The sequence below is a fragment of the Anabrus simplex genome, chromosome 1 (genome assembly GCF_040414725.1).
Source record: "Anabrus simplex isolate iqAnaSimp1 chromosome 1, ASM4041472v1, whole genome shotgun sequence".
NCBI classification, from domain to species: domain Eukaryota; kingdom Metazoa; phylum Arthropoda; class Insecta; order Orthoptera; family Tettigoniidae; genus Anabrus; species Anabrus simplex.
The window spans coordinates 452,234,321-452,246,878 of NC_090265.1; the positions used below are offsets into that span (position 1 = coordinate 452,234,321).

Here is a 12,558-nt window from a genome sequence, read left to right on the forward strand (position 1 = left end):
GTCTATCAACAATCAACTTCCTCATTCCCCTCCTCTTCTCCAACCTATTCACTGTGACCTTGAGTTACTGCACATCTTGTTTGGTTCTTGCTAAATCTTCTGACCAGTAAAAGGGACAAATTCAATATGCAGACTGCTAAAAGGTTTTATGTTAGAGAATACTATGCATCACAATAGCAAAAAATACAGATGAAGATGGCTAGTTCATCAATTACAGGCTTAAGAATATATGTGCCTCCAGTATACGGTATGATCGATATTACAAAAATCTTACATTTCCTATCAGGTGAGGGTAATGATTCACCTCACAGTGCTCAGTTATGGATAATATGATGGCAACTGACATGGAAAATTTGTTAGTATTGTCCCCTTCAAAATTGGTAAAAATCATTTATTGGAAAATATTTCATTTCTACTGTGTGTTGAAATATTATTTTGTGAACCAGGAAGGGAGTTGTATCGCATCGAGCTGGCTAAGCGAGATACGCCAGGTGGCCGGGAATTCCACTCAAGGACAAACGAGGGGAGAGCGCAGATACAGCTAGCCAAATAACCTTCAAATCAGCTGTGAATGCCACGTGACCAGGCAGAATGTATGTCAAGTGCTCGATCGATAATTGTGAAGGTGCATGACGTCTGACTATGGCAGCCAATCAAGCGATTAATTTGGTGCGAAGTTAATAAATTAACCAATCGCTTATGAGGAAAGGACGCACCCCTGTCTTAAGACAGTGAATAATGGATTTTCCTAGGGAAAATTTACTCAGAAATTTCTACCTCTGAACACGTCGTGTGGAGAATTACTCTACCTTCAACTACGGACGGAAGAAGACGCACTTCGCTTGCTGAGGGAACTTCGTCATTCAGAGCCTACAACTTGTAACAACTGCAGTTCAGATATTTACGGATCCCACCTATAATTCAACAGATTTCAAAAGTTAAGTTTCTTTACCATCTTATCAAACATCGGTGTGAGTTTTGGGCCTTGTCTTAGACGTGATTTTTAGTTTCAGCTTCACAAGAAATTCCACAGAAGAGATCACCGGTTCGAGTCCAAGTCAGGATGCCAGTCTTCTTTCTTGGTGAATGGTGTGATTTCCAGCGCCCCAGCATGTATCCAATGCACGAGTAAAATGTAAGGCAGTCCAGGCGGGCGTGACCAGGATCGATGGTGCGTAATGTGATAATGCACTAGGTCATCAGCCCGAGTTCTACAGCCGACAGTCACCACCAAGTAATATTTAAACTTTGTTATTCTTTCTTTCCTTTTGTAATGTAATTGTAATGACATAGCCTCTACTTATTTGTTTAGAAATTTTCTATTAGTTAGAATTTTTCCATCTCTTCTTTCTTGGTGATGGTAGATTGAGGATGAGTGAGTATTTGAACCTATTAGTTTGATTGAGTGGATGTCTTCGAGAAGTGTTTCAACTGTCCCGAGTTCATTGTGGCAGGAGAAATAAATGTAAAATGACCTCAACGTTAAACTAGGACTATTTGAATATTTTTAGACTTTAAATGAGATCAAATGGGACAGTAAATTCGTGGATTCTATTATGTCAGAGTTCATTCTTCATTTATGCGACGTATGGTTGAATTTTGTGTGCAATAGAGTCATCTGAAATATTATCGTGCAGTAGCTTCCGCACGTATGATCTTGCGCGGCCAGGGAAAATAATAATAATAATAATAATAAAAATAATTTAACTAAATTATCGCGTAAAAGAACACCTAAGGTCATGAGCATAATATTAGTTATTATTGAAAATGGTTGATGTGCGCTCATTTATTGTAATTAAGGCCTGGGAAATGGCAGTATCTGACCGATACAATTTTTTATATATTTGCTGTGTTGTGATGATAAGTTGACTGATAGATGGATATTATTGAATTCAGCAGTCGAGCTGTGCATCCATTAGTGAGTCAATTTAAGAATAGGATATGTTACTTGATGTAATTTCTTCGTTGTGAGTGCAGATCAATCGAGAATCACAATTGTAGTGGAGAAGTAAAAATAAATATCGTAGCTCATGAACCGCGTGCGCGGAATGTTAATTCTGGCCTATGTTTAAGCGATTTTATCAATGATTTTTGGATGATTTTGTGTTCGTAAATTTTCTCTGAACATCGTCGTATAAATGTGTTCCTTAATAAAGTGATGGTCATTGCTCTGTCACATTTCCAGTTGATGAGAGGAGGTCACCATGATAGTGTCATCATGAGAATAATTTTCCTAACTTTGTCTAAACATAAAAATTAATAGTCAAGGGCTAGCGTTCGTGTAAATATGTATATAATATTTCCGTGTATCTTTGTGTGAGTGTAGTGTGTGTGGTTTGACTGTACTTTGCTTAATGTAAGTTTCCAATCCATATTTGTGATGATGCTCTTCGTTATTTCGTGGGAATTTTTGGCCTAATTTACGCCGACTTTAGTGGTTCACCATTCGAATGAATTTAAACCTTTAGTGAATTTTATTCATTTTTAAGGAAGGATAGGATCTTATTTAATGAATACACATAAATAGGTATAGGCCATGTCAGTGGATTGAACTCACAAAATCAAATTGCAAGCCTTAATTAATTAATTATTTCAATTAATGGATAAACAACGATTGACATGAGGTCAAGTCCCGAGCTATTATGTGAGGAGCAACTACTAAATAATTATAAAGTTGAGTTTATTAATTAATTTAAAGGTCAAGGAAGACGATTTAACCATAATTTTATGAGAGAAAAATTTTTATTTAATTTTCAAAGAGGAATGAAAATGATCATTTTCAAATGTGTTTAAAATCAAATCTATGAAGGAAGGAAGTTTATTTTCAAGTTCTTAAATTATCAATGGGAGAGATCATCTCAAATCAATCATTATTAATTATTTAATTAATTTTCCACTAAAATATAAATATTATACTTGCAGATTCAGCCCTTTTGCTGTTCGATTTTTCGATGAAGTGTCTATGTGACTACGACATAAAAGAAGACTAATCATATAAACAAAATACCTAGATTTTGTAAATTATTGTGAAGTTTATGAAGAGCAGTAGTTGTAATAAATGTGTAAAACCTATTTAGTTTGCTCTCATTTGCCACTAGTTCATCATCTATCCCTGCACTTTAAAATTTTCGCACAGCCGATAAGCGAACGATCTACACCCTGGAGATCTTCGCTCACCGGCCGAGCTGAGCCCGGCATGACGGGTGCAGGTATAGATTTGGCGGCCAACGTGTTAAGGCCCGATTTATTGGCTGTACCAATAAAAGAACTCGATCTTGTAGTCTAGAATTTGGATGCAAACAAGATGCAGTGGCAAATTAAAAATTTTCAGGTTTATTTGTGACATTTATTAGCCCAAATTTTGTGGCGAACTACGCTCATGTTAAAGGTTAGGAAGGGCCTTGGTGCTATATTAGGAACAAAATCTGGATGATGTTTTCAAAATTTATCTTTTGCGGCAGATTTCTGCATAGTTTGGACTTAAATTATAAGATATTATTTATGCGATAATAATCTTCTTTTATGACTGTGAATTCAATCCACACGTGACTGTCGATCTGAACTCGGGTATTAGACCATCGAACCTGGTCCGTCCAATGTCTGAACTGCTAGTTGTCTCAAATTAGAATGGGTACTGTTACTATGGAGGACCTTCGTAGGCTCCTAGAGGTAGTGACTGCGGACTTGAAGGACAGTTTAAAACAAGAGTTAAATGAAAATAGTGATTTATTGAAACAGGAGTTAAATGAAAACAATAACTTACTGAAACAGGAGTTAGCTGAAAACAATAACTTATTGAAACAGGAATTAAATGAAAACAGTAACTTACTGAAACAGGAGTTAAAACGTGAGTTAGGTGAGAACAATGAATTGTTAAAACGTGAGATTAGTGAGAATGTGAATGCTCAATTAGGACTTAAGCTAACGGAGAATAATGCTCAACTAGAACGCAAATTAACCGAAAATAACACTCAGTTGGAACTTACACTAACAGGAAAACTGAATGCAGGACAGGACAAACTCAAACAAGATCTTAAGGGTGCCCTAGAGGAAATTCAAGCTAGGACGGATGAAAACTTAGAGAAACTGCACATGGACGTTAAATTATTTAACGGAAAATTAGCGTCGGTCCAGAGCGAGTTGGTGTCCGTTAAGCAAAAATTTTCTAACCTGAAAGGGGAAATTCAAGCCGGAATCGATAGCTCCATGTCAGCGATGTCAAATGAGTTTAGCGAAAGACTAGCCAAAGTACAGACAGGAATACTGCATGGACTAGACCAATACAAGGACGAAGTGAAAGGAAATTTTAGGACCATTGAAGAGAAAATTAGTGACAATGCCGAGGACTTGTCTGCAACTAAAACCGCATGGAGCAGGAAGTTCACCGAAATCTATGAAACGGTAAAACAGGTGGAGAAGGGCGTGATAGCCGAGATTAAGGTAGCCCAAGTCACTAATTCGGAGCGACTCGAATACTTTTATGAGACAATCGAGGAGACCCAGCAGAGTCTTAAAACAATGAAAACATCCGTGGATAAGGAAATAAGTGAAGTTAGAGCCAGTTCGGAAGTCTACAAACAGGAATTACAGGGAGAAATACAGGAGCTTACCAAGGAACTAAAGCTACTCAAGTTACAAGGAGAGAGTAATAACATTGTAGCTAATTCTCTGTTAGAACGACAGGGACAACTGGAGAAACGTGTATCCGAGGAAGTTCAATTCTCAACTCCCAAGACCGATGAAAGAGTAATTCTAAACGTTCCCGTAAACACCACCAACCCATTTTTAGAGCCTGTTAAAGGGGAAACGAGTCAACTGAACACTTCTGGTCAAACCCAAATCGTGAATATAATACGATTGCATGAGGATCACCCAAAGAAGTTTAATAATGTAAAAGGAATAACCCCCAAGAGTTTTATTAACGAATTGCAGGAGTTCTTCCGAGATAATAAAATCCCTGTGGAACGTCAGCTACGAGTAACGGAGAGATACCTGGAAAACTCAGTGTTGACGTGGTTTACAGCCTTCCGATACTCGTTTGACGATTTTGAAGGTTTTAAAAGGGCATTTTTAGAGAAGTACTGGAACTCAGATATTCAGGACCAACTTAAGACAGAACTGTATGCTAAGAAATATGCACAATCCACACCCACGCGCTTCTCAGAATTTTTTTCAAGTCAATTACGCAAATTGCGTGAGCTTGACGCGCCACCTACAGAAACTGAGCTCATAAAGGTCATAGTAAGACAGCTGCCTGCGGATATCCAAAGAATTATGATAGCCTCGAACGTTCAGACGGCAATTCAAGCGGAGGCTATTCTCAGACAGTTAGATATGACATCCAGGGAGCCGTCTAGGCGGAGTACAAACCCAGAGCAACAGGTGTTCCATGCAACTGTCAATCGACCAGACGACAGGAACCTTGCCAGCCAAGGGAGAAACCGGAATCGCGAAAATGAAGAAAGACCGTCTAGGGATCGTTCTCCAAGACCAGGCTATAGTAACGAAAGAGAATGGAATTACTACCGGCGGAACAATCGGAGAAGGCCGTATGAAAATAAGAGAGATCGCTGGAGAAGAGAACCCAACGACCGCAGATTCGAAAACCGGAAGAGGAACTGGAGGCAAGAAGAGCGTGAAAAATATCTCCGCGAGCTCCAACAATCCAACCAAGAACGACGCAAATGGCACCGTGCTATCCACGACCAAGACGTCAATCCTGACATGGTCGGCGCCGAGAGCCTAGAATATCAGAGAGCCAAAGAAAAGGAAGAGAGGGAACGTCCTGAAAGAGAAGAACAGAGTCAAGGCGCTATTAAAAAAAAAAAACAATCCCTGAACTAACGGGAGATAGCCTGAATTCTAGCCCTTGTACTATCAATAAGACACGAGAATGGATAATAGTGCAGATTGATTCCTGGATGACAAAGTCGGAGGATCTACTAGAAGAAAATATGGATACAAATAGAGTTTGTACGAGGACATTGCCGATAATTTTAGCCCGAGTATGTGGTGTTAAAGTAAAATGCTTGGTCGACACAGGGTCCACCATCAGTGTCATCTCCAATTCGTTTCTGAATGACTTGAACGAAAGATATAACATTCCAATTATTCCAGTGTCTCATGTAAAAATAAAGGGAATTATCCCGGATAAAACTGTAGCATGTAGACAACAAACTTTACTGGATGTTGAAATTGGTAATTCAAAATTTCAAAATATTTTCCTGGCCATGTCAAATATAAAATTCAATATCATCCTTGGGGTGGATTTCTTAACTACTTATCAGGCCAACATCGATCTTGATTTAAATCAAATACTATTTCGGTCAGATGAAACAATTGAAACAGTCATGGTTAACCCGACAGAAATAGCTGATCAGAGTGTGTTCCAAATTAGTAACGCCTATGCACCGTGGGAATCTGAAGACCAGGAGGCCACTGAAGAAGTTCACCAGGCCCTGGACAATATAATAGAAGAGGGCGATAGTACAACACACCCGTACGATCTTATAAACTCCAAGGCTGAACAAGCATTAGGAACAGAGAAAGAGAGAGGCCAGCTCCGAGATCTACTGATGAAATATAAATCACTGTTCGATGACAAACCAGGCCAGATTCCTGATTTTAAATACTCACTGGTAGCTACAGATTGGACCCCGTTTAAGAAGAAACCCTATCCAATCCCAGAGAAATTTCACTCTCGTGTGGCGAAGATTATCAAGGAAATGGAACGGGATGGAATTATTATGAAAGCTTGTACACCATTCCTTAGTGCTCTTGTAGTAGTAAATAAACCAGACGGGTCTCTGCGCATTTGCATCGACGCGCGCGATATAAATAAGAAGTTAATACCAGAAAGAGACCAGGCACCGGCAATCAAAGACGTCCTGAGGAAATTCCATGGCATGAGATTGTTCTCATCAGTTGATTTTACAGCCTCCTATTATCACATACTGTTAGAAGAGAAGTCTAGGCTGTTAACTGGGTTTATGTTCGATCAGCAGACCTATGTTTTTAGAAAGCTACCATTCGGTATATGTAATGCCGGAGCTGTTCTTGTCAGAGCCTTAGATAGATGCCTTACGGAAGAAGTTAAGAGCTTTACCACCAGGTATATCGATGATCTGCTTCTGGCCAGTGAAACTTTTGAAGAACACCTAATTAAATTGGAGAAATTGTTAGATAACCTTTCTAAGTCTGGATTCCACATCAACTTAAAGAAATCCCATTTTTGCCAAGCTGAAATATTGTTTTTAGGCCATATAATTGATGGGGAAGGAATACGACCCAATCCTGTAAAAATAGAGGCCATCAGCAAATTCCCAAGGCCGATCCGCGTGAAGCAAGTACGGCAGTTCTTAGGCATGGCCAACTTCTTCGCGAATCACTGTCCGAACTTCACAGAAACCGTCGCTCCATTGCAAGACTTATTGAAGAAAGGCAACAGGTGGAAGTGGAACAGAGAATGTGATTTAGCCTTCGCAAAGACCAAAGAGATGCTATCAAATAATGTCAAACTAGGATATCCCAATTTCAAGAAACCTTTTATCCTACAAACAGATGCATCAGGAGTCGGAATTGGGGCCGTACTGTTTCAGGAAGACGAGAGGAATCCCGAGGACAAGATCTACCTAGCCTTTGTCAGTAGAAAACTGCGCAGCCACGAGAAACACTATTCAGTAACAGAGTTAGAGATGCTATCTATCGTCTATGCCCTAAAATACTGGCAGAAAATTATCTATGGGTTCGAGATAATTATTAGGACAGACCACAAAGCACTGATATTCATGCTAAAGGCCACAATGGCGTCTGAGCGCATTTTTAGATGGACCATGTTCGTACAACAATTTAACATCAAATTAGAGCACTGTTCAGGGAAGAGTAACATGCTAGCTGACTGTTTGAGCCGTAATCCCAACGAGGAAATTTTACAAGTCAACCAACTGGAATTAATTCCCGAAGATCACGAGTTTTTGAGGAAATTGAGATACATAAAACAAGCTCAAAAGCGAGATGGTAACTTGAGGCCTATTATTGACTTTCTAGAAAACAAAACTAAACCTAAGGACCCTGGGTACAGAAAGATAAGAAGGAAAGCGTCCCGGTATCAATACTTAGATGGTACTTTATTTAAATTTATGGATACAGCGAAATCGAAACTGAGAGTACTAGTACCTTCTAAATTACGCGAGCCATTGATATGGCATGCTCACAGAATCACGGGCCATGGTGGCATTGACAAGACACTAGCCACGATACAAGAAAAGTTTACGTGGGACAAACTCCGATCAACTGTGAGAAACATAGTCCGAACTTGTGACATTTGTCAGAGAGTGAAACCGAGCTCCCATCTACTCCAACACAGTCCCATTCCGATCATTCCTTCTAGGCCAAAACAACTATACGCAATGGACCTATTTGGACCTGCTCCGACATCGAAGCGAGGCAACCGGCATATCATTGTCACCATCGACGTATTTTCAAAATACGTAACTTTGTACCCGATCCAGAAAGCGAACTCGAAATCAATAATTCGGCGCATCACTCGCAATCTGATTCCAGATATGGGCAAACCAGAGGCATTACTCACTGACCATGGGTCCCAATTTACATCCACAGAATTTCGTGAGGCCATGGAACAGCTTGGAATTAAACATATTCTGAATTCTATTTGCCATCCTTCAAGCAACCCGGCAGAAAGGGTAATGCAAGAGCTAGCTAAATTCTGTAGGATTTATTGTGGAAATACACATTGGTTATGGGTCGACGTTCTACCTATAATGATGGAGTGTTTGAACAATACTGTGCATGAGGCCACGGCACAAATCCCTGTTAGTCTCCATTTTAATCGACCACCAACTCGACCTTGGGATAACATCGTTCAATGCCCCGGTAACTTAAGGCCAACACTGGAGGAAAACATTCAAAAGGCTGCTATCTCATTACGGGAGCAAGCTGATCGCAGACAACGGAGAGTAAGAGAAAAAAATTTTCTCGACCCCTGAGATTGAATGAATATGTTCTTTTAAAGAAACCAGCCATTTCGGAACCTACCAGCAAATTCTACGCGAAATTCGCACCTCTTTTCGTGGGTCCTTATAAAATTATCCGAGTATATGGGAACAATGCCTATAAAATTCAAAGTCTTGATAAGAGCTATGAGGGAATTCATAATGCCTCTAATTTACGAAGCTACAACTGCACTAGACCAGTAAATGATGCCCAAGTCAACACGATAATGGAAGAAGAAACGTCATGGGATGCAAGTGAGGATGCAGTGTACCAACATGCATCAACCCAAGTCAACCTGCAAGAAGAAACCTGTGAGGAATGTCAAGAAATGCAGAGCACGATAATGAATCAACTTCGACTACTGGGCAGGACTAGAAGCGGACAACAGGAGGCTACGTGCCGGAACAAGAACTGAAAATATGGCATAGAAGTGTGACACATGTTTACCACTCAAATTTTTCAGGGAACATGTTAAAGGTCTATTTCCAGCATTAATGATTTCATCTTCCGACTAAATCATTAACCAACCAAGGGAGAAAATGTCCCCTTCAAAATTGGTAAAAATCATTTATTGGAAAATATTTCATTTCTACTGTGTGTTGAAATATTATTTTGTGAACCAGGAAGGGAGTTGTATCGCATCGAGCTGGCTGAGCGAGATACGCCAGGTGGCCGGGAATTCCACTCAAGGACAAACGAGGGGAGAGCGCAGATACAGCTAGCCAAATAACCTTCAAATCAGCCGTGAATGCCACGTGACCAGGCAGAATGTATGTCAAGTGCTCGATCGATAATTGTGAAGGTGCATGACGTCTGACTATGGCAGCCAATCAAGCGATTAATTTGGTGCGAAGTTAATAAATTAACCAATCGCTTATGAGGAAAGGACGCACCCCTGTCTTAAGACAGTGAATAATGGATTTTCCTAGGGAAAATTTACTCAGAAATTTCTACCTCTGAACACGTCGTGTGGAGAATTACTCTAGCTTCAACTACGGACGGAAGAAGACGCACTTCGCTTGCTGAGGGAACTTCGTCATTCAGAGCCTACAACTTGTAACAACTGCAGTTCAGATATTTACGGATCCCACCTATAATTCAACAGATTTCAAAAGTTAAGTTTCTTTACCATCTTATCAAACATCGGTGTGAGTTTTGGGCCTTGTCTTAGACGTGATTTTTAGTTTCAGCTTCACAAGAAATTCCACAGAAGAGATCACCGGTTCGAGTCCAAGTCAGGATGCCAGTCTTCTTTCTTGGTGAATGGTGTGATTTCCAGCGCCCCAGCATGTATCCAATGCACGAGTAAAATGTAAGGCAGTCCAGGCGGGCGTGACCAGGATCGATGGTGCGTAATGTGATAATGCACTAGGTCATCAGCCCGAGTTCTACAGCCGACAGTCACCACCAAGTAATATTTAAACTTTGTTATTCTTTCTTTCCTTTTGTAATGTAATTGTAATGACATAGCCTCTACTTATTTGTTTAGAAATTTTCTATTAGTTAGAATTTTTCCATCTCTTCTTTCTTGGTGATGGTAGATTGAGGATGAGTGAGTATTTGAACCTATTAGTTTGATTGAGTGGATGTCTTCGAGAAGTGTTTCAACTGTCCCGAGTTCATTGTGGCAGGAGAAATAAATGTAAAATGACCTCAACGTTAAACTAGGACTATTTGAATATTTTTAGACTTTAAATGAGATCAAATGGGACAGTAAATTCGTGGATTCTATTATGTCAGAGTTCATTCTTCATTTATGCGACGTATGGTTGAATTTTGTGTGCAATAGAGTCATCTGAAATATTATCGTGCAGTAGCTTCCGCACGTATGATCTTGCGCGGCCAGGGAAAATAATAATAATAATAATAATAATAAAAATAATTTAACTAAATTATCGCGTAAAAGAACACCTAAGGTCATGAGCATAATATTAGTTATTATTGAAAATGGTTGATGTGCGCTCATTTATTGTAATTAAGGCCTGGGAAATGGCAGTATCTGACCGATACAATTTTTTATATATTTGCTGTGTTGTGATGATAAGTTGACTGATAGATGGATATTATTGAATTCAGCAGTCGAGCTGTGCATCCATTAGTGAGTCAATTTAAGAATAGGATATGTTACTTGATGTAATTTCTTCGTTGTGAGTGCAGATCAATCGAGAATCACAATTGTAGTGGAGAAGTAAAAATAAATATCGTAGCTCATGAACCGCGTGCGCGGAATGTTAATTCTGGCCTATGTTTAAGCGATTTTATCAATGATTTTTGGATGATTTTGTGTTCGTAAATTTTCTCTGAACATCGTCGTATAAATGTGTTCCTTAATAAAGTGATGGTCATTGCTCTGTCACATTTCCAGTTGATGAGAGGAGGTCACCACGATAGTGTCATCATGAGAATAATTTTCCTAACTTTGTCTAAACATAAAAATTAATAGTCAAGGGCTAGCGTTCGTGTAAATATGTATATAATATTTCCGTGTATCTTTGTGTGAGTGTAGTGTGTGTGGTTTGACTGTACTTTGCTTAATGTAAGTTTCCAATCCATATTTGTGATGATGCTCTTCGTTATTTCGTGGGAATTTTTGGCCTAATTTACGCCGACTTTAGTGGTTCACCATTCGAATGAATTTAAACCTTTAGTGAATTTTATTCATTTTTAAGGAAGGATAGGATCTTATTTAATGAATACACATAAATAGGTATAGGCCATGTCAGTGGATTGAACTCACAAAATCAAATTGTAAGCGTTAATTAATTAATTATTTCAATTAATGGATAAACAACGATTGACATGAGGTCAAGTCCCGAGCTATTATGTGAGGAGCAACTACTAAATAATTATAAAGTTGAGTTTATTAATTAATTTAAAGGTCAAGGAAGACGATTTAACCATAATTTTATGAGAGAAAAATTTTTATTTAATTTTCAAAGAGGAATGAAAATGATCATTTTCAAATGTGTTTAAAATCAAATCTATGAAGGAAGGAAGTTTATTTTCAAGTTCTTAAATTATCAATGGGAGAGATCATCTCAAATCAATCATTATTAATTATTTAATTAATTTTCCACTAAAATATAAATATTATACTTGCAGATTCAGCCCTTTTGCTGTTCGATTTTTCGATGAAGTGTCTATGTGACTACGACATAAAAGAAGACTAATCATATAAACAAAATACCTAGATTTTGTAAATTATTGTGAAGTTTATGAAGAGCAGTAGTTGTAATAAATGTGTAAAACCTATTTAGTTTGCTCTCATTTGCCACTAGTTCATCATCTATCCCTGCACTTTAAAATTTTCGCACAGCCGATAAGCGAACGATCTACACCCTGGAGATCTTCGCTCACCGGCCGAGCTGAGCCCGGCATGACGGGTGCAGTATCAAGAAATACTGTTGAGAAGGGTCTCTTCTTGACGGGAAAAACTTGTTATAAATTACACCACATGTTCTCGGACAGTTCGCAACTGATAATGTTGGGCTCAACTACCACAAGGCTGCTGATAAACTTACCAAATGACAAGCAGTATTAATCTAC

At 38.9% G+C, this 12,558-nt stretch overlaps 1 protein-coding gene across 1 annotated transcript in view; it reads right to left on the minus strand.

Annotated features, from left to right (window-relative positions):
• The window catches only part of hd (humpty dumpty), a 149,073-nt gene that overhangs the window by 77,095 nt on the left and 59,420 nt on the right, over positions 1 to 12,558 (minus strand). The window lies entirely within an intron of this gene.